At 46.7% G+C, this 27,832-nt stretch overlaps 1 protein-coding gene and 1 long non-coding RNA gene across 6 annotated transcripts in view; both read left to right on the forward strand.

Annotated features, from left to right (window-relative positions):
* Positions 1-27,832, forward strand: part of RIMBP2 (RIMS binding protein 2) — a 146,380-nt gene that overhangs the window by 8,239 nt on the left and 110,309 nt on the right. Inside the window, exon 1 of one of the 5 annotated variants that reach the window (XM_078381725.1) lies at positions 2,059-2,365. The exons of 2 other annotated variants lie outside the window; for them this stretch is intronic. The gene's annotated coding sequence lies outside the window, so the exon portion shown is untranslated. Of the gene's footprint in view, positions 1-2,058; positions 2,366-27,832 lie in introns of those variants that run through there. 2 more of the 5 variants (XM_078381724.1, XM_078381727.1) reach the window with 2 other exon arrangements.
* On the forward strand, positions 15,117-15,560 carry LOC144584791 (uncharacterized). Its single transcript, XR_013539231.1, has 2 exons — positions 15,117-15,254; positions 15,399-15,560. It is a non-coding gene; the product is annotated as an uncharacterized LOC144584791 (long non-coding RNA).

The raw sequence follows: 27,832 nt of genomic DNA on the forward strand, positions 1-27,832 counted from the left end.
CTCAGCCATGGAAACTCATTGAGGGAATGGAACTTCTAAAGCCACTCCTTAAATATCTCGCTCACTTTGAGAGCCCTCCTGGGATTGCTATAAATCGGTTCCGACTTGACTGCACAGAAAACACACACACACACACAGAGGAGCTAAATGGGGAACAGCTGGCTGGATAGTTCGGTGCTTTAGGTCTCTGGCTTCAGAGGTTGGGAGTTCGAATCCCCAACTGTGCCTCCGGGGAGAAGAGGCAGCCTGGGTAGCCTTGGAAAAGTTGCAAAAGTCCCAGCGTGCTGCCAGAAGAAGGGAAATGGGCAACCACTTCTGACTATTCTCTTCCCTAGAAAACCATGGAAAGGGACCATAAATCAGAATTGACTTGGTGTCATGTGGTTATTATTTATTATAAGAGAAACTTAGGCAACCACCTGGCAGATCTCCTTTGATTTGTATTCCTGCATCGAGCAGGGGGTTGGACTGGATGGCCTTATAGGCCCCCTTCTAACTTCACTATTCTATGATTCTATAGGGGGAATGAATGGGCTTGGAATCAGGAGCGTCCAGCTTGTAGGTTCCAGACTGGCCGGTAAGGAGCATTCCATGCCCTAAGACCAGGGGGCGGGGCTTGGTGATGTCACAGAGGCAAGGCAGGCAAAGGCCGGGAGGAAAATAAGTGCAAAATCCATACAAGTCCCCCTTCACCAGGTCGGTGCACTGGGGGGGCCGGCTAGGAGCGGATGGCGGTGAGTGCCCAGATTTCCAGCTGCCCCTCTCATACAAAAAAATCACTCTCTCCTCTGTTGACATTTGTTTCACCCCAGCAGGTAGACAGATGTACAAAATATATGCATCTATGTGCACGTATACTTGCATATGGAGGCATAAACACAATACACCCCAGTTTAAAAGCTGCTTTTCTTAAACAAGCGAAAGAGACACATATTAGTCATTGCATCAAAGCACTGAGGGTGCAAGCCTGGAATATATTTTATCCCCCCCCCCAAAAGTCTAACACAGATACATCATAGTTTTCTTTGGCCTTTTGCATGCATGACCCCAGCCCGCCTGCCGTTCCTCCCCCCCCATGTTGGACTACAAATCCCCCCTCTCCCTCCCAATGGGAGTTGTAGTCTTGTGCCACAGCAGCAGTCCTGTTGACCAGGAGGTCTCTGAGAAAGGCGGCTGCATTCCTGCCGGATGCCTTTTAACAGGTGACAGCCAAAGATGGATAAGGGGTCGGATCCTTCATTTCTATTTTAGATCAGGGTTCTCCTTCCAGTTGCTAGGCAGCTCCCTGCATGAGCAAGAAGGGCTGATACAGGCTGAAGTTGTGCGCGTGTGTGTGCCTACGTGTGAAGGGTCTCCAAACACCTAAAAAAGCAGGATTTTTTAAAAAACTGGATGCCTTGCAAGGGCCCCGCTCCCCAGCCTTGAAGATCTCCCACCTGCCCTGGTCAAGAGAAGGCCTGGTGGCCAAGGGGAACCTCCATCCACAGGGCCTCTAAGAACAGATATATATATATTTTTAACAGAGGAGAAATTCTCCGCGTTACGCAGCCAGTCTTGGTTTCACGCCGGTCCTCCTCGGATTCTCTCCCTGTCCTGAGATCGTTTGAACCGGGAGGTGACAAGAAACGTGAGCGAGGCATACATCCTGTGTATATATATAGATAGATATTCCCAGGGAAGGGGAGCGCAGGACGGAGAAAAGCATATATATGCCCCTCTCCGTCCTGCGCTCCCGTTCCGCCTTCTCCACCATCTTTCCTCCCATTTGCGGCTCCAGCCTCCGGTCCCTTCCCAGCCAGGGGGGCTCAGGCTGCGTGTGTGTGTATCTGTGTCGTGTGTGTGTCTGTCTGTGTGTGCGCGCCCCCGCGCCCCCGAGGACGAGCCAGCCAGCCAGCAAAGCCATCTTTGCGCGCACGCAGGGGGAGGCGCGCGTCTGCGTGCGCTCGGCGCGCGCGCTCCCCTCCCCAGCCGCCAGCCCTGCTGTTTCATAGGGTCTGGCAGCTGCTGCATGGCCGGTGATGCTCGCTCTTCCTCCTCCTCCTCCTCCTCTCCCGTCGCCTGCCTCCTTCTTTGCAGACGGCAGCCGCCGGAGGAGCCTTTTGGAGCGTGGACCGCGAGCGGAGCGAAACCTGCGCATTGATGCTGCCGCCGCCGCCGCCTCTTCTTCTTCTTCTTCGTCCTCTCCTCCTCCTTCCTCTTCCCCCTTTCAAGACCAGCCGGTAGTCCTCAAACCCCAGACTGCGGTCTCGTATTTAATTATTTAATTAATTTATTTATTTTGCGTTCTGGTGCCCGGAAACCAACCGATCCATCCAAGCACCCCCCCCCCGAACTCTGGGCTGCACGAAAAGCGCTTTATTTTAAGGTAAGATGCCAAAGCCCCTTTGATTTCTCCCCAGTCTTCCCCCCCTTTTTTCTCTCTCTCCCTTTCCCCTCTTTTCCCCTCCCTAAAAATAGCTGCCTCTGCTTAACGGGCTTAGCCCACCCCTTGGCCTTTCTCCGTCTCCCTCTGCCTCCTATTTGATTTCCTCTGCCTCCCCCCCCTCCATTTCCTCCCTCTTCCCAGACCCATTAGTAATACTGCTGCAAGATAAGGTGAAAAAAAAAAGGCCTCCCCCAGGGTGCATAAACTTTATTGTGCTGGAATGCAAAGGAGGGACACGGGGGTGTCCTTCAGCATGTGTCTATTTATCTACCTCTGGCTATCTGTGTGTGTTGTGGGGGGAGAGATCGCCCAGAACTGATGTGTTTCACGTCCTGTGTGCATGTCATAGACCCAGAAGTAAATCTCCCTTTCCTTGATTATTTCCCCGCTTTTCACAAATGATATTTCCCTCCAGCGTTTCTCTCTACAGTCTGCTTGATGTTTTCAGGGGAACTCTCTCTCCCCCCCCCAAGTGTGGTTTCCTCTAAGATGTCCTATCCGGTGTAGGATCAGGGCCTTGTCTACAACATCAGACCCTCTGGGGGGGGGGGTTGAGCAGGATGGGTCACTGCCCCGTCCCGGCCTCCGGTGTGTGTGGGGCAAACTTGGTCCCCAGAACAGCTGCTCTCTCTCTCTCTCCCTGTCCCCATGCCTGCCTCCTCCCTTTCCAGCTACACAGTTCGACGGGACAGGATCCGATGGCTTCTCCAGTCAATGCCGGAGTGTCATAACCAAGCCGCCACTGTCATCAGGCATGGCTCGGAGATGTTGTTAATGAAATTAGCTGTGACGTTTCCGCTGGGGCTCTCTGATTGCACATTGGATATGTCCACTAGCTCTCTCTCTCTCTTTGTGTGTGTGTTAGAAAGAGACAGAGTGAGATGTGTAGGATGTGCCATGTTTCCCATCTTTAAATGGCTAGGTGGTCTCTTTTCCTCTTTCCAATTTTTGAAAAAGGACATTATTTACCCTCGTGGCCTCGTGGGCATGGTTTTGAGCAGCTTGCCTGTCTAAAAGGGTTAAAGCTTGTGTGTGTGTATATGTGAATGTCTATGTACTTATTTGTATGGTATATATTCAGTATGGTCTTCATCTATTTATCTCTTTATTACTTAAACCGTGTCATCCACCTACATCCCGCTTCTCTGTTTCTTCTTCTCCTTTTGCCCCTTGTTTGCCAGCTTTTAAGGGGCTGGTTGAGATTAGTGCTCATTGTCAACTTAGGCCTGGCCATTAGGCACAGTGAGGTGGCCACCTCAGACTTGCATGTGTGAGTGAGTGAGTATGACAGCCCCACCTGTTTCTCCTGAGTCCCCTAGTCATCCCATTCTCTTGAAGAAGGATATGATGTGTGTTCCACAAAGGATGTTCTCCACCTTCTTAACTCACTGGTGTTCTCGTATGTATATGGTGTGTGTTCCATTGCAAATGTTGAAGTAAGTCCAGAGAAGTTCTGTATGTAGAATGGAAGGGAATCGTGTCATACATTTTTTTTGTCAAATGCCTTTTAGTCATTTCCAGTTTGTGCTGACCCTATGAATCAGTCACTTCCACAAGGTCCTGTCATTAACGATCCCCCTTAGGTATTGCAAAATGAGTCCATGGCTTCCTTTATGGAGTGGATCCATCTCCTGTTTGATTTGCCTCTTTCCCTGCTGCCTCCAACTTTTGCTAGTGTTATTGTCTTTTCCAATGTATTGCCTGCTCATAATTTTACCAAAAGTATCATTGCCCCTGTTTAGTCATTTTTGCTTATAGAGACAAGTTATTTGATGATGATGATGATCATCATCATCATCATGATGTGCCATCCATTCTGACTTTTTGAGGTTTTCTAGGTAGAGAATACTCAAAAGTGGTTCACTGTTCCCTTCTTCTGGGGGGTGCCCTGGGACTAGTGCAGCTTGCCCAAAGCTACATAGGCTGCCTCTTTTCCATGGGGGTGGGAATCGAACTCCCAACCTCTGGCTCAGAAACAAGAGCTAAGGGCCTCTGTCTCCTGCTTATCCTGGTGATTTGCACCCTTCCCTGTAAGTGCCTTGAGTCCTGAATGAGGGTAGGGGGGGTATCCTGCTTAAATTTGGGGACAAGGTATAACAAGGCCCAACTTCATCCACGAGTCACCACTGGCCTGCATTTTATCAAACTCATCATCACCATTTTAGAATGTTGGACACCTTATGTTAGGTATTATGCTTTCGTTAGCTTGCACCAGGGCCTGCTCAGCCTCCCCATAAGCTTCCCCCACCCCATTCTCAGAATGGTGGACAGAGGGAGAGCCTTTTGCCCGTTCCTTGCCTTCTGTGACAGCGGCTGTTGGGGAAAGTGGAAGGGAGCAGGAAAAGAGGAAGACCGAATCTGAGAAGGATTGAGTCCATGAAGGAAACCCTGGTCTTGCCTTTGCAAGACCTGAGGATGACTGTTAACGACTGGATCTTTTGGAGGCCATTCGTTCATAAGTCAGAATGGGCTTGATAGTCCATAACCGCAAAAGGGAAAAGTTCATGGTATTTAGGAAGACAGAGGAATAATGGGTTATACCCTAACCCACCCTGTCTTTCATAGTATCTGGCTGCAGAGCCAGAGGTTGGGAGTTTGATTCCTTACTGTGTCTTCTTGGCAGGGGTTGGATTTGAGGATCCATAGGGTCCCTTCCAGCTCTGCAGTTCTAAGATGATGATGATGATGACTTCCTCAAGAAAAGTATCACAGTTTTCTTCTAATAATAATAATAACTGTGCCAGTCGTTGAATTCTGACTAATGGCAACCCCTTTCAGGGTTTTCTAGGTAAAAAAAAAAATACTAAGAAGTGGTTGACCATTCCCTTCTTCTGAAGGCACCCTGGGTTTGTGCAGCTCACCCTAGGCTACACAGGCTGGCTTTTCTCCCAGAAGACACAAACGCCCAACTCTGCAGCCAGATGCCTAACAATATACACGAGAACCTGCATGCACATCTGGAAAATTTAGGTATCCCCCCAATGGCAGTAGTTGGCAAGGAATATCAGCAGGAAGGAGGGTTGTCTGTGGAACTGGCTCGCTGGCAGTGTCCTTGCGGAGCGAGCCCAACCAGAGGACCCACAAAACCCTAGGAAAAGGATGCTGAAAGATTCCCCGTTATGCAATACTCACCCTTTTATGATGGATGGTGCAGCACGCTGCTTTGCGTGGTGTTGAGAGAGAGAGAGAGATGATGGCTGGATAGGGGTCGATCAATGAACTGCTTCCAAACACTTCTTAATGCAGGTGGGTCAATTTCTAGGAACCTGTGCAGTGGTTCCTAACCTTGGGTCCCCAGATGTTCTGGGACTAAAACTCCCTGAAGCCTTCACCGCTGGCTGGGGTGGTAGCCAGGATTTCTGGGAGTTGTAGGCCAAGAACATCTGGGGGACCCAAAGGTTGGGAGCCGCTGCTACAGCGTTGGCTGCACAGACTGACAAAATGCAACAGAGAGAGAGAGAAAGAGAGAGAGAAAATGAGAGAATTCCAGTTTTGAAAAGCAGATGCTGTATTTAATGTTCATGGCCATAGTTTGGGCACGTTTATAAGCTCAGTTCTGTTCTGTTCATCTATTTAAAATGTAACGCACCACTCCTGGATGTATCCAGGAACGGCAATTCATCTTTTCTTTCCCCCCCGTTGCCAGAAGAAGTGGGAGCTGGTAGAGAGCTGGAGGATGCAAAACGCAGCTCTTATACGGCCCCGTTTTGCTCACCTCTGTTTTAAAGGCTTGGTCTTAACCAGGGTGAAGGAATGCCTTTGGTCCTCAGCTTTGGACACAAAGCAACCCTAGATGCCTCCCTTCCTCCTGCCCTATAAAACCAACACGCTTGTCCCATGCATGCTCTCCATTTCAGAATGTATATATGGTTGCAGAGTTTTGGAGGTTTGGATAAATTCCTCTAGCTGCATAGCAGAAAGGCAAGGGATGCACAGAGCAGAATAGCTTACAAGTTCCCGAGAGTAGTCCACCCCTTTTCTCATGAACCGGCGCTCCTACGGGTTAATAAACCAGAGACAATTTGTAAGGGAAAGAATAAAAGGTTTCTTGTCTTACAGTTAAATAGATCAAACTGTGCAGACAAACACGACTGCTTTCGACAACAGTTTTTAAGAGGCTAAACAGAGAGGGAAAGGGGCAGAGCAGAGAGGCGGATCTCTCTTTGAATTCAGAGGCAGGAGGGAACTATTGGTTAGTGCTGGATAGATTGACAGTCAGCCCAGCCCAGAAAGCTCCCACCCAGCCACACCTGCTAAAGGCAGCATGCGAGGCTGCAAAAACTTCGACCTATATGTGGTTGAAACACCATTAGGTGCAAATTAGCTTTGTATCTAACAAAACAGAGGGCAGATTCCCGCACAGTTTTTTTAAAAAAAACTTGTTTTGGTTTTTAAAGAAGGCTATTTATCTCAATGTTCTACTAACTGCATCCACAGAAAGGAAGTGTTAAGGCTGCAATCAATAAGATAGAAAGGCTAAGAAAGGAATAAGATGCAGTGAGAATAAAAGAGGCAGGTGATGAAGAGAGAGCACTGGAATGCTTTGGGAGTGAAGGAAGCCAGGGAAGAGTCGAAGAGATGAAAGCCAGCCTTTTAAAGATATTGAATATGCCTGGGAGTTGGTTTCTCATCGCTTGCTTGCCCGCGACACCTTGTGCCTCAAATGTTTCTTAACGTATTGCCTCGTCTTTCTCCCAGAAGAGAAACTCAAAATGGCTTACAAAAGATTTAAATATATGAACAGCCATGAAAAAGATAATAAATCACAAGATGAAGAGAAACACCCCCCCACTATAATAATTTAAAAGTGTACTGAATAAAACCCCTTTACAACCATTCAAAAATGTCTTTTAAAAGATAATTAATTAAAAGATAAGCTTCTGTGAAAAAGCTTTGGGTACATGAGGAGACTCCTGATTTGCTTCCGTACCCGTCTCTGCTTTCTACGACGTCCCGCCAGTGGCTCTGTTTTGGAAAAGTTGGCACACGTATTGAGTTTATTTGTACATGTAAATTGTTCCCAGACATCCGTGTCTGAAAACACCTTCCGTGAAAAGGTGGATTCCAAGAGGAAATACTAGTTTAAAAATGTATTTTGTAGCCGACGTTACAAGATGCAAATGTTGATTAGGGCAACGTGGAGCAGGACAGTTCCTATAACTAGGTCATAGGAGGAGCATTTCCAAAGATCAAAGGCTCCAGGCCTTTGTCTCTGTAGGAATGAATTCAAAATGCCCATCGTGGTGGTCCATGAGAGCAAGAAAGCCAGTATCAGTTCTCTGGGTATTCATTGCGCAGGTGGTGTTTGGTTGACCCCCCACCTGTGCAGGTGACCTTTTGTGTTGCTTTTCATCACGCATGCTGTGCTGGCGATCTATTGCTGTTGGTCAAATACAGTTGTGCCTCGCTTTACGATTGCCCCGCATTATGACGAAACCGCATTACAACGATTGTGATAGCAAAATGATGGTCTGAATAGGGTTTTTTCACTTTTCGATGATCGGTTTCCTGCTTCGGGAACCGATTCTTCGCAAAACGGCGATTTTCCTCCAGCTGATCGGCGGTTTCAAAATGGCCGCTGGGTAAATAAAATGGCTCCCCGCTGTTTTCTGGGAGGGATTCCTCATTGCACAGGCACCGAAAATGGGTGCCCTATGGAGGATCTTCGCTGGACGGTGAGTTTCCAGCCCATTGGAACACATTGAAGGGGTTTCAATGCGTTTCAATGGGCTTTTTATTTTCGCATTACGACATTTTCGTTCTACAGCGATTTCGCTGGAACAAATTAACGTCGTAATACGAGGCACCACTGTAAAAGACATAGAGAGGACTACTGGCATGCTATGGAAATCATCTGAGAGCAACAACGGATACACAAAGCCGCAATACACCTGACCATTGCTGTTATGGACCAGCAAGTCACTTCTGAATTATGGCAACCCTATGAATTATTAGCATCCACTAGGTCCTGTTATTAACAGATCTGCTCAGGTCTTGCAAAATCAAGACTGCTTGATGGTGTCAATCCATCGCATAATTGGTCTTCCTCTTTTCCTGCTACCTCCAGCTTTTCCCAGCACGATTGCCTTTTCCAATGAGTCTTGTCTTCTCATAAGGTACCCAGAATAAAGCAGTCTGAGTTTCATCAATTTTTCCCCCTCTTTTAGATAGGATTCAGGCTAGATGTGATCTAGCAGCCACTTAGTTGTCTTGCTGATGTCCCATGGTCTCCAGAAATCTCCTCTCTGACATTATTTGAAATCTATTTTTTTTTCATTCCCTGTTGGCATTTTTCAAATCCATGCTTTGATATCTGTAATTGAGAATAACATAGTCTTGATGATCTTGGCCTGGGTCTCCAGCAGCACACACCTGTTTTATTTCCTAAAAGGCATGTGGTGGATGGACAATGGTCTTCTGTTGAGTGAAGAGGAAAACAGGATTTTATGATCTTTAGTAATGTGGGTTAGCAGCAAGGCCCGAGAGCTTGCAACCTGGATGTGAAGGGACAACATAGCACCTGATCCTTTGATGGATGGATAACTTGTAGTACCTCAATTTCCTGGCTGCGAGTCCAGCATGGATCATACATTGTTTATGCTCAGGGCTCCGAGGCAGAGTGGCACTTGTGACCCACACAGAGGAAGTTACACCGTGCCCAATGACAACTGCTTCATTATAGCCCAGGAGGCAGTAACTCCCTCAAGCATCTTTCCATCCATAAAGATACCAATAATAGCACAGTAAATAACTAAGGGAAGGGGCATGGTGGCACTGCGGGTTAAACGGCAGAAGCCTCTGTGCTGCAAGGTCGGAAGACCCGCCATCGTAAGATCGAATCCACGCTACGGAGGGAGCTCCTGTCGCTTGTCCCAGCTCCTGCCAACCTAGCCGTTTAAAAACATGTAAAAATGTGAGTAGATAAATAGGTACCACCTCAGTGGGAAGATCACGGCATTCCGTGTCTAGTCGCGCTGGCCACGTGACCATGGAAACTGTCTTTGGACAAAAACGCTGGCTCTACGGCTTGGAGACGGGGATGAGCACCGCCCCCTAGAGTCGGACACGACTGGACTCAATGTCATGGGGAACCTTTACCTTAAATAACTAACCGTTTCCTGCCATTTCATGATACTTCCCATCTGCTGCCTGAGGTAGCTGCCTCAAACTAACAAACGGTCAAGCCGGCCCTTGCTGAGTTGACTAAATGCCATGTTTCTGTTTTGTGGATTAGTCTGCCTCTGGTCCAGAATTCGTAGGGAGATGCTGCCTTCTTTCAGGTTGTAAGTCTATTTTAGGAATAGCAACAATAATGTTAGTGTTTGTGTTTAGTCGCTAAATAAGAGTGTCTTTCAGAGCCCCGAAATGTTACCTGCTGGTAGTCAGCCATGCCTATCATGCTCTCCAGAGGATTCTGGGACTGATAGTTTTAAAAAGCTCTGGTGGTCTGTATGCCTCATGTAGGGTTGTAGTTTTCCTGTTCCCTAAGTTCATAACGTTGATGTGATTTGATTCTGATTCTGGGAACCGAAGCTGAGATTCTCTTGAGAGGCGAGGTGATTCTGGACTTTTCAGCTCACTGCCTGGCTTTCGGGAGGTGCTGGTGAGCATCCAGCCAGACCCTTGGTCCCTCTAGGTGAGCATTATAGACACTGGTTGATAGTATCTTTCTAGAGTTTTGAGAAGAGTCTTTCTCAGCTCGACTTGGAGATGTGTGGTAAGGACCACGGGGACCTGCTGCAGGGCTATGTTCCCATCAAGGATCATGCAAAAGCGAAGGAACATGTATGGACACCTAGAGGATTCACTTGATAATGGCAGTGCAAGGTTATCCAGCATTTACATCTGTTTTGGAAGCAGATGGGTCATCCCCCATGGCTGTTCTCATTCAGATGGTACTAGTGCGGTTGGTTGGTTGGTTGGTTGGTTGGTTGGTTGGTTGGTTGGTTGGTTGGTTGGTTGGTTGGACGGTTGGTTGGACGGTTGGTTGGACGGTTGGTTGGATGGTTGGTTGGTTGGTTGGACGGTTGGACGGTTGGTTGGTTGGACGGTTGGTTGGACGGACGGACGGACAGATGGATGGACGGGTGGGTGGACGGGTGGGTGGATGGGTGGATGCAGTATTTTTTTTCTTCCTCCATTATTTGTCAGGAGCCAACCTGAATTCCCCCCTGTGGTTAAATGTAATCAATTAATTAAATCAATAAACCCATTTACAGGGAAAACTTTAATCGGTCAACAGACAAACCCTCTCTCTTTTTAATGAATACGTTGTATATAGATTACCTTTTCTCTGTTGCATTCCTGCTGCCTTTAGTTCTTATCCTGTTAACCCGCTTCGTCTCCACAGTGACTTGATCTACTCATGTGTGTATCTACCTACCACTTTTGCAGTTTGGTTTTGATTTTTTTGGCACCCGATGATGATGTCTGTCTGAGAAAAACCATCATTGTCTTTCAAGGCTCTGGGACATCATGGGCTCCAATTTTGTGTATAATCATGAGGATTCCAAAATCTTTTACTAAGAAGGGGAACAAAGTTAGAGAATCGCCGCCACCACCTCGAATCTCTTGTCCCTCCAGGTGTTCTAAAAGCATTTTGAGCAATGGCTTTTTAAATACTGGACACTGTTGTGTGGAACTGAGATTCTGTTTTGCACTCTGGTATGCTGTGATGCGGGGATGTGGTGGCGCTGTGGGTTAAACCGCAGAAGCCTCTGTGCTGCATGGTCAGAAGACCAGCAGTTGTAAGCTCGAATCCACGCGATGGAGGGAGCTCCCATCGCTTGTCCCAGCTCCGGCCAACCTAGCAGTTCGAAAGCATGTAAAAACGCAAGTCAATAAATAGGTACCACCTCGGTGGGAAGGTAATGGCATTCCGTGTCTAGTCACGCTAGCCACATGACTACAGAAACTGTCTTCGGACAAACGCTGGCTCTGCAGTTTGGAAACAGGGATGAGCGCTGTGCCTTAGAGTCGGACACGAATGGACAAATTGTCAAGGGGAATCTTTAACCTTTACCTATGCTGTGATGCCAGGGCTTACCTCCCAGTATTCACGCACAGGGCTGCGGTGGTCTTTGAGTGGTTGACAGGCAAATACTCACTACCTTAGTACAGGCGCTCGTAATCTCTAGATTAGACTACTGTAATGTGCTCTATGTGGGGCTCCCTTTGAAGCTGATGCGGAAACTTCAGGTGGTGCAGAATGCAGCGGCCAGACTCCTTACTGGAATGAGAAAATACCAACATATCTCTCCTACTCTGGCCATGCTGCACTGGCTGCCCATCCGTTTCCGCATTGACTTCAACGTGTTAATGCTTACATATAAGGCTCTAAACGGTTTAGGACCCCGATACTTGGTGGAAGGCCTGCTCCCACCTAGATCTGCTCGGATCACCCACACGAGCCAGGAGGTGAGGCTGAGGAGCCTAACGCCGAGAGAGGCCTGGAAGGAAAGGACATGAAACCGGGCCTTCTCGGCGGTGGCTCCTCGCCTCTAGAATAACCTTTCTCTGGTTATTCGTGCAGCCCCTACGCTGGGCGCTTTTAAGAGGCAACTAAAAACATGGTTGTATGTTCAGGCCTTCCCTCCTGTCAATATTTAATTCTTTCTTTATTTTTTCTTTCATTTATTATTTGTTTTATTATTGTATGTGTTATGGACTGTTTGTAAAATTCTTATGTTTTCGTATACACCTTATTGGAAGCAGCCCAGAGTGGTCGACCAGACCAGATGGGCGGGATATAAATCAAATCAAATGAATGAATGAATGAATGAATGAATGAATATCCGATTGGTCATGATGACTCCTAGCCCATATGAGTAATTTCGCTCCTGAAAAGAATGCTCTGTCCCAGCTACATGTCCTTTATCTATGTCTATATCACCTCTGTCTATATACAGTGGTGCCTCGCATAATGAGCGCACCATTTAATGATGAATCCGCATAGCGATGTGGATTTTGCGATTGCTAATGCGATCGCATACCGATGTTTGAATAGGGCAAAAATCGCTTTGTGACGATTGGTAAGCGTTTCGCTTACCGATCTTCGCATTGTGATGTCGGGGGAACAGCTGATCGGCAGTTCCAAAATGGCTGCCGGAACACCCAAAATGGCCGTGCGCAGCTTTTTCGCGCCCTGCCCTCGCTTACCGAGGGCGCAAAAATGGCGGCCAGATGGGGAAACTTCGCTCAACGGTGAGTTTGGGCCCCGTTGGAACACATTAAACAAAGTTTAATGCATTCCAATGGGCTTTTCCGTTCTGTTTAGCGATGTTTCCCCATAGCGAAGGTTAATCCGGAACGGATTAACCTCGCTATGCGGGGCACCACTGTAGATCTAAGGTGGCTCGTCAGATCAGTGGTGTAGGTTGGAAGTTCAATGCTCCCACTGGGCCTCCTTTGAGTAGAGATATGCGGATTGGTGCTGTGCTGCTCAGGGAAGCTTGGGAGCTATAGTCCAAAAATGCAAACCAGAACAACTTTACACTTCCTGTGTTGCATACGAACACTCGGCATCGCATTTGCTGCAGAAGGATAGGCTCCCAGGCCTTAGCCTTTGGCCCCGAAACCTTAGGAAATGAGACACTTTTGACCTGTCAGTCTTACATGAGGTGGCCGGTGGGCCCAGGACATACTGCATAGAAGCAAGGAGCGGCTGTGGAGTCCAGGAATAACATCCAGAAGGTTGTCGTTGCTATCCGCCAGCATCTTCTACCAGAGGCAACACCCTCACTCTGTCTAATGACAGGACGAGCCCTGGAACCAGGCCAGTTTTGCAGAAGGGCCATGATAATTCGTCATAATGGCACAATTAAAGATTAAGAGTGTGCAATTAAACCCAGCATGTAGAAATCCCCAGCTTTCGTCAATTTAGCAGTGCTTAGATAAGGTGCGCAACCTGGGGAGAAGTTCCCAATTACTGCAGGTAGCTGTCGTCTAAGTATTTGGTTGGCCTGGCTTAGTTTAAGCCAGCTTCTTCTCCGTAACAGCTCCTTAAGTCGCCTTTCTCCTGTTGGCCGTATCTCTGTGCTGGTGGTAGATTTATGGATGTACGGAGCTTCCCTCCTTCTGTGCATGTGTGTCTTTCCCTAGATCGAATAAATAAAAAGAACCGATCAAATCCGATCCCTATGAATTTTGTTTATAGTATTAGGATGTGTGTTATCTCTTGATCCTATGAGTGTTTCCCCCCCCCCCTCTCGTTTACCGCCTGCTAATTAAATTTTGTAGGTGGCAGTTTGAAATCTTCCTGGGTTGTGTCATGTGATGGCTAATGCTCTCACAGATCTGTATTACATAACCTCTAAGTCGTGGCGTGGAAAAGGGGAGGGGGGAATGGCCGCGTGCCAGCGTGGGGCATGCCGACAGAACGGCCCGTCCCTCTCAGGCGTGCAGGCCGAGAGTCATCTGGGCAGAGAAAGGAGGGCTGCAGAAATCTTATGGGTGTTTTTCTTTTTGCAAATCCATCTGAGCACCCTCATCACTTGCGGTCCCCTCTTGCCTTCCTTCCTTGGATTTCTCTACATTGCTGCTCTTCCTCATCCGGCTTTGACCTCGAGGAAGGTCATTCTTATCTGTTTCCCTGATTTAAGGAGAATAGATTAAATGCATAGAAAGCATCATCAAGGTACAACACAAAACAAGGAACTTTATGGTTGCGAAGACATCTCTTATTTTCAGTGGAGGGCTTCCCCCCCCCCCCCAATTGCTGCCTGTCCAGCACAGAGTTTAGGGAAGTTACTTTTTTTTTTGACTACAACTTCCAGTGGCCATGGATAACGCAGTTGTGGTCAGCTGCTAAGATGCGAACTTTTCTGGTATACTTCTGAAGGAGCCTTGGTGGAAATAACATTTTAAATGGGATAAAAATACTGTAATAATGGAAGGTAGATTTCCCTCTTTCTAAAATCCCCAACTCCTCTTCAAGGCTGATGAAGTTTTGCCCATGTTTGCATTAAACACAGCTGCTTTTTTAAAAAAACACCATGCCTTTCATTTTGAACATGTCTTCGTTTTTATTATTTTCAATATTGTTTTTTTTTCAATTGTTTGCCCAATTTTTTTCAAATGGTTCAGATAGCTACTGTAGCAAATCCTATGCGCATTTACTAAGAAGCAAGTCTTGCTGACTTCATGCTAGTAAGGATTTCAGCTATCATTGCCTGTTGAGAATCAGTTAATTGACCCCCTAATGAGGCTGCATAGAAATGCTTTGAATTTTACAGCCATCTCTTAGCAATCTTATTTTTTGAGTCCTCTCCAACCCTCCACCTCTCTGTTTTTTGGTGTGGTTTTTTTGTATTTTTGAAGGAGACGGGGGGGGGGGAAGAGATGGGTAGCTTGTCAAATTCTTTGCTCTCACTTTAAAAAAAAAAGATTATGCTAATGGTTTCCAAATAATTGTAGCTAAGTGGCACATTTTGTCAGCATACTGGAGGCCCTCGGATAGCTGCTTCCCATTGTTGGTGGTCATTCCAGTTTCCAGGCAGTTTTAGATAATGTGTATAATTAATGTCCCTGTTGACTGACTCAAGCAGATGGGCCTGTAATTTCCTCCCTTTAGACTTCCGCAGGGTCAGGGGGGTGGCTAAGAAATCCTGCCAGATACTCATTTCTCAAACCATTTCCTGTTTTGAATCCTGTCCTCACGGGGCAGTCCTCTGCTCAACCTCCACTGGACCTCTAGCCATTAAATGTTGTAGGTGGCCGTTCCGAAATCTTTGTGGCTGGTGTCACGTGTTGGCTAACACAGAGATCTCTCTCAGCCGACCTCACAGGGTAGTTGTGAGGGGAAAGTAGGGTCGGAGGAGAGTTCTCTAAGGCAGTGGTCCCCAACCTTGGGCCTCCAGATGTTCCTGGCCTACAACTCCCAGAAGCCTTCACCACCACCTCTCCTGGCCAGGATTTCTGGGAGCTGAAGTCCAAGAACGTCTGGAGGCCCAAGGTTGGGGACCACTGCTCTAAGGGGTTGTGAGCTCACTGGAGGAAGAGGCAAAGCAGAGGTGTAACAGACAAGAGTCTCAGGGTTATAATAATAATAATAAGAAGAACTGCAGAGTTGGAAGGAACCTTTATGGATCATTGAGTCCAGCCCCTCTCAAGGTGGCCCCGTAGGGCAGTGGTTCCCCAACCTTGGGCCTCCAGATGTTCTTGGACTACAATTCCCAGAAGCCTTCACCACCACTTTTGCTAGCCAGGATTTCTGGGAGTTGAAGTCCAAGCACATCTGGAGGCCCCAAGGTTGGGGAACCACTGCCGTAGGGGATTCAAACTCCCAACCTCTGGCCTGCCTAAATGACTGAGCTGTCCAGCAGTTGGGTGCTGAAAGGAAGTGGGGTCATGGTTTTATGTGGTGAGATTAAGAGCCTGTCCGTACTGGCATAGAGTTATGATATATGGTTCCCCAACAGCACTGTTTCGCTTTGTCCACTTGTGCTTCTTAGAACTGAGGAGCTGGAAGGGACCCTTATGGATCATCGAATCCAACTTCTGTCCAGGAGGTACAGCGGGGGGTTTGAACTCCCAGACCTCAGCCACTGAGCAATCCTAAGGGGAGTTCTGCTTCAAAGGATCCCTCCTTCTTCCCCTTTAAGAGCTGGCCCATATCTTTCTGGCCCAGGGCTAGTGCATGCCATCTTTTGGGGACAGTTCATTCATTTTCCTGTCTTTGGGGACAGGCCCCCAAGTATTGCCTTGAAGATGTGGACCTTTTAAGCCCAGGCCACATTGCACCCGATCTCACGGTGTGGAGAGGCCCTAAAAGCGCTAAGCACGAACGGCTTGGTTAAAAAAGGAGCACAGAGAAGCATAGCACACTCATGGTCTGTGGGAACACCAAAGTTTGCAAAATGCACCCTTCAAATTAACCCCCACCCCTTTAGGGGAAACCTCACTCCCAACCTCCCCCATCAAGTGGTGTCACCCCATAATGCTCAATATCAGTTTGGGGTTTAAACATGTAAAATAAGCGGTGTTGGAAGGGAGCAAAGGGACACAGGCATGGGTGGTGGATGCCTGTATGGGGCCGTGGAGGCAAGGAGGCACGGCGGCAATGCATGTTGGGGTTTAGGTCTCTGGCTTCAGAGCCAGAAGTTGGGAGTTCGATTCCCCACTTCTACCTCCTTGACCGGGGTGGGACTGGATGACCTCTAGGGTCCCTTCTAGCCCTGCACTTCTAAACTGTCAGTGGTTATATTGCTGCAATATGTGCGGATGTCTGTGTGTATTGAGCTCCACCCCTCGGATGATTTCCTTTTTTTACTTAATCTCCCCCAAGGTCTTTTCAAGAAGTGTCCTCCAAGGGGCACTTGAATCCACCCCTTATTGATCATTATCCCTGGATGGATAAAAGGCTGTGGCGTAAATAATACAAGTGTTGCATAAATATTTCAGTGGAGTTATCACAACTCTCCTTGGAGGGCTGAGCATCAACTAGATTATTACTATTCCAAGGGAGAAGAGAGTCGACGGCGGGGCAACGGGGGTGCTAATCAAGATGGTCACCTTTGGTGGTAAACACAGAGATGGCTAGGTTAGAGGATGCCAGTTTATTTCCAGATTGTGTTTCTTTCAAATGGATTTACCTATAAGCCAGCCCCTTCTTGTCTCTATGTTAATTTACATCTGATTAAAAAAAACAAACAGCACCCATATTTGCACCTAAATGCTTTTAAAATCCTACTGGTGTTAGGGTACGTCTTGTGACCAATTCATCAGTTGCTTGGGCACAGCTTGGTTGTGCAACCAGGCACATGATCAGGATAAGCCCCGCTACCTTATCAATTATCCGTAGTTCACCATGGCAAGTTAGGCAAATGTATGCAAATACTGACAAGATTCAGGCCCAAATCTTGCAAAACCACAGTTTACAAGGTATATTGTGCTGTGGTTTTAAGAAGAGCAGGAGTTTTTGCTGCCTCTAGTAGGTGTGGCTGGGAGGGACCTTTTTGAGCCGGGGTGACTATCCAGCAGCAACCGATTGTTTCCCCCGCCTCTGAATTTGAAGAGAGCCCCACTTCTTTGCTCTTGTCTCATTTCCCCTCTCTTAAGTCTGTTGAAATCTTTTGCTAAAAGCAGTTGTGTTTGTCAGTTTGCAGTTCAATTGTAAGTAACGAGGCCATTTATTCTTTCTCCTCCCCATGTCTCAGAGTGAGTTATTGAAACGGTAAGTGCCAGTTGATGAGAAAAAGGGTGGATTACTCTGTGTAACTGGAAGCTATTCTACTCTGTGAAGCTCTGCGCGTCTGCTGTACAGCTAAATTCAAAGCTCTATAACAAGATGTGTATCAGAACATTTGGGACTTGTGAAAAGTGGTATGTGTTTTTTTTTTTGAGCACCAGTTAGCAACTTACACTGAGAGGTGTGAACTGGGTCAGTGTTGAGGCTAGGCTGAATAAAAAATTAGATTCCTAAAGCATTTGTAAATGTTGCTTAAGGACCAGGGAGCGATCAGAAGATGTTATTTTGAATCTTGCCTCTGTCATGAGTTTGGCCGAGATGTCTTTGGAAAGCCACTGTCTCTTTCAGCTCCAGTCTTCTCACCTGCAAAATGGGGATAAACATAGGACTCACTGCCTTACTGCATGGGTCTCTTTGCTTGAAATGCATCTTGGATGCTCTAAATTATATGGATGGTTTCTCACACGTGACTTTCACGGCGATGAACAGAAATATGGACATCTGGGGGGGGAGGCTTATGGATCCTAACATAAATGTTCTAAATTTGGGGAGAAATTTGGCATTTGAGGTGGAAACGCAAATGATACCCTATCACAAACACATACAAAGTCATGAAGGTCTCTCCGCGCACGTACACCCCCCCCAAACCTGCTGTGTTATTTTTAGTAACGGAAAGTAAGGGGGGGGGGTTTCTCATAAAATGCCTCTCGGCATATCCGGCTGTAAAAGCACAATCATCAAATCAAGCAACTAACAGATTGCGGGCCCTTCGTTTAAAAAAAAAAAGCCCATATCTTGCCACCTGAAGCAGCTCCATCACAGTGGGAGGACTGGCTGTCTTTTTTGGATGGTTTGTGGGGGGGCAGAGTGGGAAGAAGGAGGTGTTGGGGGGAAGCCAGCCAGCAAGCAAACAGGAACCAGTTCTACTAAAGGCTGCTCGGGAGCCAAATGGAGAGATTACTCCCCTGTAGGTTCTAAAGTGGTGGACCGCAGCTTTGTTGGAAGGCCCGGGAGAAGCCTGCGGCGAATTCTCTTTCCTGCTGTCAGGCCAGCCTGCTTTGCGAAACCATTTTTGGCTCTGCCTAGTGGCAAAGATCCAGCCGTTTTTTATATTTGGACGTAGCACTCCATTAGGAAGGGAGGTGCTGGGAGGTGGGGGGGAATTCTTTCACCCCATTCCACCCCCTTTTTTTAACCCCAAACCCACTCACTTTCCATGGAAGGATGGAGTCCTCTGCATGCTGGCCGTTCTGGGCATAGCAAACCACGGATCTTGAGAGAGCTTGCCATTGCACAGAACAAGGCTGCAAAGGGTGGTTCTAGCAAATGGGCTTTCTAAGGTGTAGAGGAACACAGCTGTCCTTATCGGGGGGGGGGAGGTGTTTGCCCCCTGAACCCTTTTTCATTTCTCTTTCATCGGTGAGCCCTGTAAGGAAATCTTCCAACATCCTTGGGTCTCAGTCCAAAACTCATTCGTCTGAAGAGGGGTTATGTCTCAATGATTTCAGAGCCAGCACTAGTGGTGGCTGTTCCTGTTGGACTTTTTACAACCTCGCATGCCACCTGTTAGGTTTTTTTCTCTCTTTTAGTTTTGCTCTGGACTCACCAAAGTCCTTCCCAGTCGCTCCAATGACACACAGCGCGCAAGGATGTAAATAAAAATTCCAACAGAACCATGTTGAAACGGTGCAACATAGGCTCCCTCCTTAGGTGTGCAACTGGTCAGGTTTCTGGAAGACATGGGAGAGGGTCTTCTCTGTGGCTGCTCCCAGTCTGTGGAACTCCCTCCCACTGGAGACCCAGCTGGCCCCATCTTTGCTATCCTTCCACAAGCAGGCCAAGACATTTATTTCTCTTCAGGCAAGCTTTGACTGGCTGCCTGAAGGGGGCTTTTAAATGGATTGTTGTACCTTACTGCTTTGAATGTGTTTCGGTGTTGCCTTTTTTACTGTATTTTAGAGTAGTGTCTGTTTGATCCTTTTAAGTCTTTGTTCACTTACTGTTTTGAGCTTTAAACGTGTCTTTTAAGGATGTAAGGTATGTGTTTGATCCTTTTTAGTCTTTGTTTACGTACTGTTTTTCCGCTTTAATATTGTCTTTTAAGGATGTGAGCTGCTTTTAAGGATGCAAACCTTAAAAGAGAAGGATAGGGCAGAAATATCTTAAATAAATAATAAAATAAGTAAGTCTTGAGTACTCCGGAGCCAAGCAATCCGTCTCCTGTCATCTTCCAGGAACAGCTTCTGCTAACACCCAGCATCCTTCTGCAGCCTCGTTTCTTCTCTGAAACCAGAGTCCTCCGTTTTCTTGATTCTTCTTGAGCTTATGGCAACATCTTGCTGTGATTCGTCCATTTAATTGATAGGCTTCGGTATAAGTGGCCCAGCCAGCTGCCACAAGGAGAGAGGAAAGAGATGTATAAATGATCTTATTATCACCTCTTGCCACCACCTCCTCCATCCCATGTTCCATTATAGCCCGGTGCATCCATCTTCGGGTGCTGGCAGGTTGATTTGCAACGCAGTGGAGAGTAAAGCAGCACAGATATTTGATGGAAAGTCAGCGGCGCCTTGGCTACGTGCAAAATATTGGGACTCGCTGAAAAGCCTCCTGTATCACCTATCTGTTTCCATGGGCCTGGTGTTCTGCAGGCTTTGTTGTCTCAATTTGTCATTGTGTAGATTTATTTTTGGGGGGGTGGGGGAAGGGAGCATTTCCCCTTACACGTTAGTAAATGGCATGGCTCTAGTAAATTGAATCATTGAATTGGAAGGGGGCTATAAGGTCATCAAAACCAGCCCCTTGCTCAACGCCGGAATCTAAATCAAAGGGTCTCTGCCCTGTGGCTGTCTAAATTTCTCTTGAATGCCTCCAGTGTTGGAGCGCTCATCACCTCCCGAGGTCATTGATAAATGGTTCCATTGTCGTACTGCTCTAACAGTTAAGAAGTTTTTTTTCCTGGTATTTAGCCTAAATCTGGCTTTCTGTAACTTGAACCCATTGTTGCATGTCCTGCACTTTGGGATGATCGAGAGCAGATCCTGCCCCTCCTCTGGATGGACTACCTTTCGAGTGCTATCTTATTTCCCATCAGTCTTCTTTTTTTAAAAAGTCTGAGCCTGCCCAGTTCTTTCAGCCTTTCCTCCTAGGGCTTGGTTTCCAGTCCGCTGATCGTCCTTGTTGCCCTCCTCTGGACTGGATGAGACACAAGCCTCTCTGGTGGCGAGGTGTCCTCCAGGCCGCGTCCCTTCAGAGAAGCGGAGGCTGTAGCCACGAGGGGAAATGGTAGAGAAGCTTGGGAGGTGATGGTCGAAACCTTTGGAAAGCAACAGACTGGGAAACTCTTGGGGTCAGATCCAGATTATAATGCCAGAAGGTACATCTCGCTGTGGAGGAAACCATCACCCTTGAGACATTTCCTTCCCTTAATGCCTAGTTAAAAAAAACAACAACAGCAAGTGGTGTTTCTGCTCTGCATCCTGTCCATCATCCATTCTTGACTTCTTTGGCAGAGGCTTAAAGGGGAGATTGTGGGCAGACGGGTGTGTTTGTGGGCAGAGCAGGACTGGCCAAGAGGTATCCTGACCCTCCTAGCTCTCTCTCTTTCTCTCTCAAGTTGTTGTTTGCGTTGAGAAGAATTTCTGTCGCACCTTTCACCTTGTGGCTTCAGAGCTTCCCCCGTAAATATTTTAAAACCTGCTCTCGGTTTTCAGCCCGGAGCGTACCGATGACAGAGATCAAACATTTTTTGACCTTTTGTTAATCTTCTCGCTGAAGCCCGACAGCGCTTTTGGTTTTCTTTATTTTATTTATTTTGGCGTTTCAAGAAAGAATTGGCGAGGTTCAGGGGGGCAGGCGGCTTTGACAGGGGCCAAGTCTGTTTGCATGCAGATAGCCTGAAAGCTTTTCCGTCTTGCTCTGAAGCAGAACACGATGGGCTTCTGTAGCGTGCTTAAATATAACCTGGTCTGCAGTTCGTTGTCTAGCAGCATTGCCAGATTATCCATTTGGATGGAGTATGTGTGTCAGATTTTTAGAAGTTTGTTTAAGAGTTTGTGTATCTGATTGTGAGTTTGTCTAGGTCAAGAACAGTTGTGTGTTATGAGTAAGCGCGGTGGTTGTGTACTCTGCAGGGATAAAAGTAAGTAAATAAATAGTCCTGACCTGAGGTCAAATTACACATTAAAGATTAAAAAGAATGTGTGTCTCCTATTATTAGCCTGTTGCCCCACCTGATTCCTTAGAGATTCATCCTCAGCATCTCCAAGGACCTCAGAATTTCTGCTGCAAGCCTAAGATTTGCAAATGAAGCTATATTTACCTTCCTGAGATCCATCATGAGGCAAAGCACATTAAATGCAAAATACAGAGAAGGGAAAGCATATACTGTAGTATGACAAAGAGATATCTTTCAGCAGTTGAAGGAGCACCACTTCTGATGATGGGTTAAATGTGTTATCAAGTTTCACCCTTATTTGGGTGAGCTTGGACTAAGTGCTGTCTCTCAGTCTTAACTCTTTCACAGAGTTTTGTGGGGCTAGAATGAGGAAGGAGGAGAGCTATGTATAGGAGGAAAGCTGATGTAAAAATGTTAAACATTATAAATAACAATAAATAGGAAGGGAATGTTGAATTCTTGTGTTCTGGGCTCCTGTTCTAATGAAAACCTGAAGGAAGCCAGCAGGGGCAGATGATGATGATGATGATGATGATGATGATGATGATGATGATGATGATGATGATGATGATGATATACCAACATTACAAGGCAGAGTGATTAAGAACCTTTTAAAGCAAAGTGTGTTGCTTACATACCAACCGATAGCACTTTAAGTAATAACTGGGTGGTTTGCAATTCAATTATTCAGGCTACACATTGCAGCCCCCCCCCCCCCACTTTCAGTGAGCTGGGGACTCAGTTTACTGACTTCTGAAAGCCGTCAACATGAGCCCATTGGGATCGAATTCAAGTCGTGAGTGGAGTCTCGACTGCATTACTGCACGGTGCCACCACGCTGTGTCAGAAATCTTGTCACACAGTTAAGCCAGCGGTGTAACTTTCACATACAAATTACCTTGAAGTTAAGAAGACTCCATAGGCTGAATCGGGCAACTCTGTACACTGCAGACGATGTCTACAGAGATTTCTTAACTTACGGCCATTGGATTCCAAAAATTATGCTATTTGAATAACTGTGGGACAGGGTCCCACTCAATATGTCTCCCTGTGGCTCTGATTCCCCCTCCCCGCTCCCAGATTCCCAAGATCATGGACAGAGATGGTGACACTGTTCTCATCTTCCCCACAAGGATACCTTGCCTCGTTCCTTCTGGAATTTGGAAAAATGACATTTTCGGATTGTAGGCTCCACTCCAGACTCAGCCGGGTGGCTGGGACATTTTGGAAACTGGAGCTCCTCCCAGTTTTGATGGTCGGCCACTTACGGACCGCCAGCAGGGACCTGCCTTGGTGGGGATCCATCCAAGCCATTGATGGCATCCAAGCGTGGCAGAAATAGCTCGTAGCTGTTGACATAGCAAGTGTGTGTGTGGGGGTACTGCAGCTGATTTCTCACGGCCCAGGATTACAAGCCTCCGCGAGGATGATGAAAGGGAGAGAAGGAGAGACTCTGTGAATGGCATTGGCCCAGCCATCCGATCAGGTCACCTGAGTCTGGCGCAGCCGTTCAGGTCTCTGTGTAACCTTAGATAGTTGCACTGCTTAGCTCCTTGCTTTAAGAAGGTGCTGAAGCCCCACTGAGCTTAAGCATGTGGTTAAAATAGGTGGCTAAAGAGCTTTAGCTAAATAAAGGGCTGCTGCATTGATATCTCTGGAGCTAAATTTATGCTCTGCTGGTACGCTATTATTGCCCTTCTAGCATAAATTCTAGCATCTCACTGTTTTAAACCTGGAAGGGAATTCCTCATGGGGTGTAGTGGACAGAGTGACAGACGAGGACTCTGGAGAACAGGGTTCAAATCCACACTCGGCTGCGGAAACTCCTTAAATAGCTCGCTCGCCTTGAAAGCCCTCTTAGGGCGGCTAGAAGTCAGTTCCGGCATGATGACGTAAAACACACATACGTGTAAGGGGCCAGTTCCCCAAAATTATCGGCAAGACTTTTTCCCCCTTGAAACTTTGTGAAATCGGAATAATATCTTAATTTCCATAAGAATCCTAAGATTAATTTGTTATCATGAATTATGATAGTCAGGGAATAGATAGTAAGGCAAATAGACCTTCCAACCATGGCATGCAGAGTGGGGTGATCCTGTGCATGGACCTTGTAAAGTAGATGGGCGGAGAAGATTCAGACAGCCATCGTTCTTTAAAAAATGAACCTTTCTAAGCTCAGGTGAACGTTTTAATGGTGATTGTCTATCCCAAGTATTTATATAGATGGCTAACAGTGCGTGACTCACTTTCCAAAATGGATGGCAGGAGGAGGGGTTAGGATGTTACGGTGCCTGTACTCCCCGTGGAGAATAACGTGTTGAGTGTGTGTGTGTGTGTGTTTGTGTTTGTAAACCACGTCTGGCAGTTGTCTAGCCATGAGAGTTGAAGGAAGCACTTGGAATGTGGTGTTCTCTTGATAAAGAGCAAGAGAGAAGATGCTGGGGCAGGATGGAGCTACCAAAGTCTGAAGTTGGCATCGTTTTTTAAAAAATGGAAGTAGACCCACACACCATCCAGCACCCACCACATGCTCTGCAATCCAGGAGGAAGTTGTTGTTGTTTAGTCATTCAGTCGTGTCCGACCCTTCGTGACCCCATGGATCAGAGCACGCCAGGCCCTCCTGTCTTCCACTGCCTCCCGGAGTTTGGTCAAATTCATGTTGGTCGCTTCAATGACCCTGTCCAGCCACCTCGTCCTCTGTTGTCCCCCTTCTCCTCTTGCCTTCACACTTTCCCACCATCAGGGTCTTTTCCAGGGAGTCTTCTCTTCTTATGAGATGGCCAAAGTATTGGAGCCTCGGCTTCAGGATCTGTCCTTCCAGGGAGCACTCAGAGTTGATTTCCTTCACAATGGATAGGTTTGTTATCCTGTTGTTTAGTCGTTTAGTCGTGTCCGACTCTTCGTGACCCCATGGACCAGAGCACGCCAGGCTCTCCTGTCTTCCACTGCCTTCCAGAGTTGGGTCAAATTCATGTTGGTTGCTTCGATGACCCTGTCCATCCATCTTGTCCTAAAGACTAAAGTTTGGAGAAATAAACCCTCACCATTCATGAGTCACTAGCTAGAGGGGCTCCCTGCTTCATCCCTGCATGGACGTGTATTTTACAGATGCCACTTACAAGCAGATTACTCCAGGAGAAACAGATACCTGCTTTCCCCATCATCGTACCCTGAAGATCTTGCCCTTTTCATTGCTCAGTTTTTCCTCCGTTTCTGTTCCTCCCACTATTTTTTTTTAAATTTTATTTTGCTCTGTTCTTTGCACCTCCTTCCTTGGATGTTCGCACACGGAAGCTGTGTAGCTGCATTTGAGGGCAGGGAATAATGCAGTTCAGGATTTTCGATACATGCAACTCGGGAGTTTGTCATTTTTTAAAAAGGTCAAAATGTCTGTAGCAATTTAATTATACATAAATCGCGTTTAAATATTTTGATACATTGTTTTTGTGATGTGCCCTCTGACTTACGGCGAACCTATGAATGAGCCATTTCCAAAATGTCCCGTCCTCAATGGACCTGCTCAGCTCTTGCAAACTCAAGCCTGTGGCTTCCTTTAGTGAGTCAGTCCATCTCGTATTTGGCCTTCCTCTTTTCCTGTTTGCCTTCCACCTTTCCTAGCATCCTTGTCTTTTCCAGAGAATCCTGCCTCCCCAGGATGCGCCCGAAGTAGGACAGCATCTTTTTTGACTTTTTTTTTGCCTCCAGAGAGAGTTCAGGCTTGATTTGATCCTGCATTGATACATTTAAACTCCCAACCTCTGCATTACAACGTCAAGAGGAAGACAAAGTTTTGGTGTTCTGATATGCACCTGTTAATCTAAGTCTGATCATTTCTCTAGCTGATGTTGCCGTTGACGAGTTTTAAAAAGAACAGGCTGTACTTTTGTGTCCAGGATGTAACGGGGCGGGGGGGGGGGAACGAACGGGTCAGAAGCAGAGGATGGCAAAAGCTTATATTTTCAAGCACTCTCCAGGGCTATTAGAGCTTTTGAGCCCAGGGCAAGCCTATCCGTCATTATAATAATAATAATAATAATAATAATAATATAATTTATTGTCATTGTAAGTATATACACAGTATACCATACAACGAAATTCACAGACACCCAGAGACCAGACACATGCACACACATAACATTCCCCAAACACTCCCCACCCACTAGAAGTCCCCCAATAAAAATACAAACATGTACACCTCAGGCCAAGTAACACAGTCCAACTAATTATTCACTACTGGTGGTCTTTAAGCTCATTATTAATTGCAATTATAGCTCTAGGATAAAAACTATTTAGAAAACGTGTGGTCCGAGTCTTAATTGTTCTATATCTTCTGCCAGACGGTAACAGTTCAAAAAAGTTATAAGCAGGATGGGAAGAGTCTCTCAGGATGCTGTGTGACTTCCTCAGACAGCGGGATGTGAAGATGTCATCCAGGGTTGGTAGCTGGAGCCCGATGATATTCTGGGCAATTTTAATGGTTCTCTGTAGAGCTTTTTTGTCCGCTACAGAGCTATTCCCAAACCATGCCAGAATGCCATAAGTTAGGACACTCTCAATGGCGCTACGGTAGTAGGACAGAAGTAAATGCTGTGATAAATTTAACTTCCCGAGCATTCTCAGGAAATACAGCCTCTTCTGTGCCTTCTTTATTAGCATGTTGGCATTTATAGTCCATGAGAGGTCCTCTGAGATGTAAGTACCCAGAAATTTAAAACTACCAACTCTCTCCACTTCCTCACCGTTTATGTACAGTGGTAAATGTACATTTCTCTTCCTCCTAAAATCAATTATGAGTTCTTTAGTTTTTTTGATGTTAAGTGTGAGATGATTTTCTTTACACCATAGTATCAATCTTTGTACTTCCTTTCTATAAGCAGACTCATTGTTCTTATTTATGAGTCCCACCACTGTCGTATCATCCGCAAATTTAATAATTGCATTGGTGTTATATAGTGGGGTGCAATCATGTGTGTACAGGGAATAGAGGAAGGGACTCAGCACGCAGCCCTGGGGAGCTCCTGTACTTAGTACCAGGGTAGAAGAATGGTGGGATCCCATCCTTACTGACTGTGGCCTATCTGTCAGAAAATCCTTTATCCACATGCAGATCTCCTGAGGTAATCCCAGGTTGATCATTTTTAAAAACAACCTATTTGGTAGAATGGTGTTAAAAGCAGAGCTATAATCCACAAACAACAGCCTCGCATAAGTTCCCTGTTGTTCTAAGTGGCTCAATACAGTATGGAGTACGATGGACACAGCATCATCAGTAGATCTATTTCTCCTGTATGCAAATTGCCATGGATCCAAAGAAGGTGGAAGACTAGCCTTAATGTAATTACAGTGGAAAAATAAGAAGCACCTGATAGAAAATGTACCCATCAGAGAACAGGTTGTGGTGTGGGCGAGGAAAAGAAGGAGTGATTCAGCCTTCAAAGCGTCCTTGTTCTCATGAGTTGTCGTTCCACCATTGTACTTCCCGTCTTCTTTGACGTTGGAGGTTTCCACGGTTGAATCTTTGCTTGGGGAGCAATTGTCTTATTTCTCGGGTAGACCTTGAGGAGGAAGAGTATGGAATTCAGGAAGGACAAGAAAACGTTCCGCTTTGTAAAGAGAGAGCACCAATGTATGAGAGCCCACCTTCTTCCCCTTCCCTGTCACACAAGCTCCGACGCTCGGAACGTTGCTCCTGGCATTTCATGAGCGCCTTGCCTCTTAACACGTGCGTCTATTGGGTTAAGACGGAGCCGTGGTTCCCAACCTGGGTTAACCTAGATGTTCTTGGGCTAAACCACCACCCCCCACAGAATCCTTCACCACTCACTGTTCCAGCCAGGATTTCTGGGGGTTTTAGTGCAAGAAAGGTCTGGGGACCCAAGGTCGGGATGAGTCAATTCAACTTGTCTCTAGGAGATGCATCTCTGTAGGCGTGCCTAGAAGAATGCGTGGGTTAGGAATAACTGCACAAAAAGTGTCCGTGTTACAGACGAGTGTGAAAAGCCGTGGCAAATAGTGAATGTTTTGGGGAAACATTTTTAGGAA

The sequence above is a fragment of the Pogona vitticeps genome, chromosome 14 (assembly GCF_051106095.1).
Source record: "Pogona vitticeps strain Pit_001003342236 chromosome 14, PviZW2.1, whole genome shotgun sequence".
Classification (NCBI taxonomy): domain Eukaryota; kingdom Metazoa; phylum Chordata; class Lepidosauria; order Squamata; family Agamidae; genus Pogona; species Pogona vitticeps.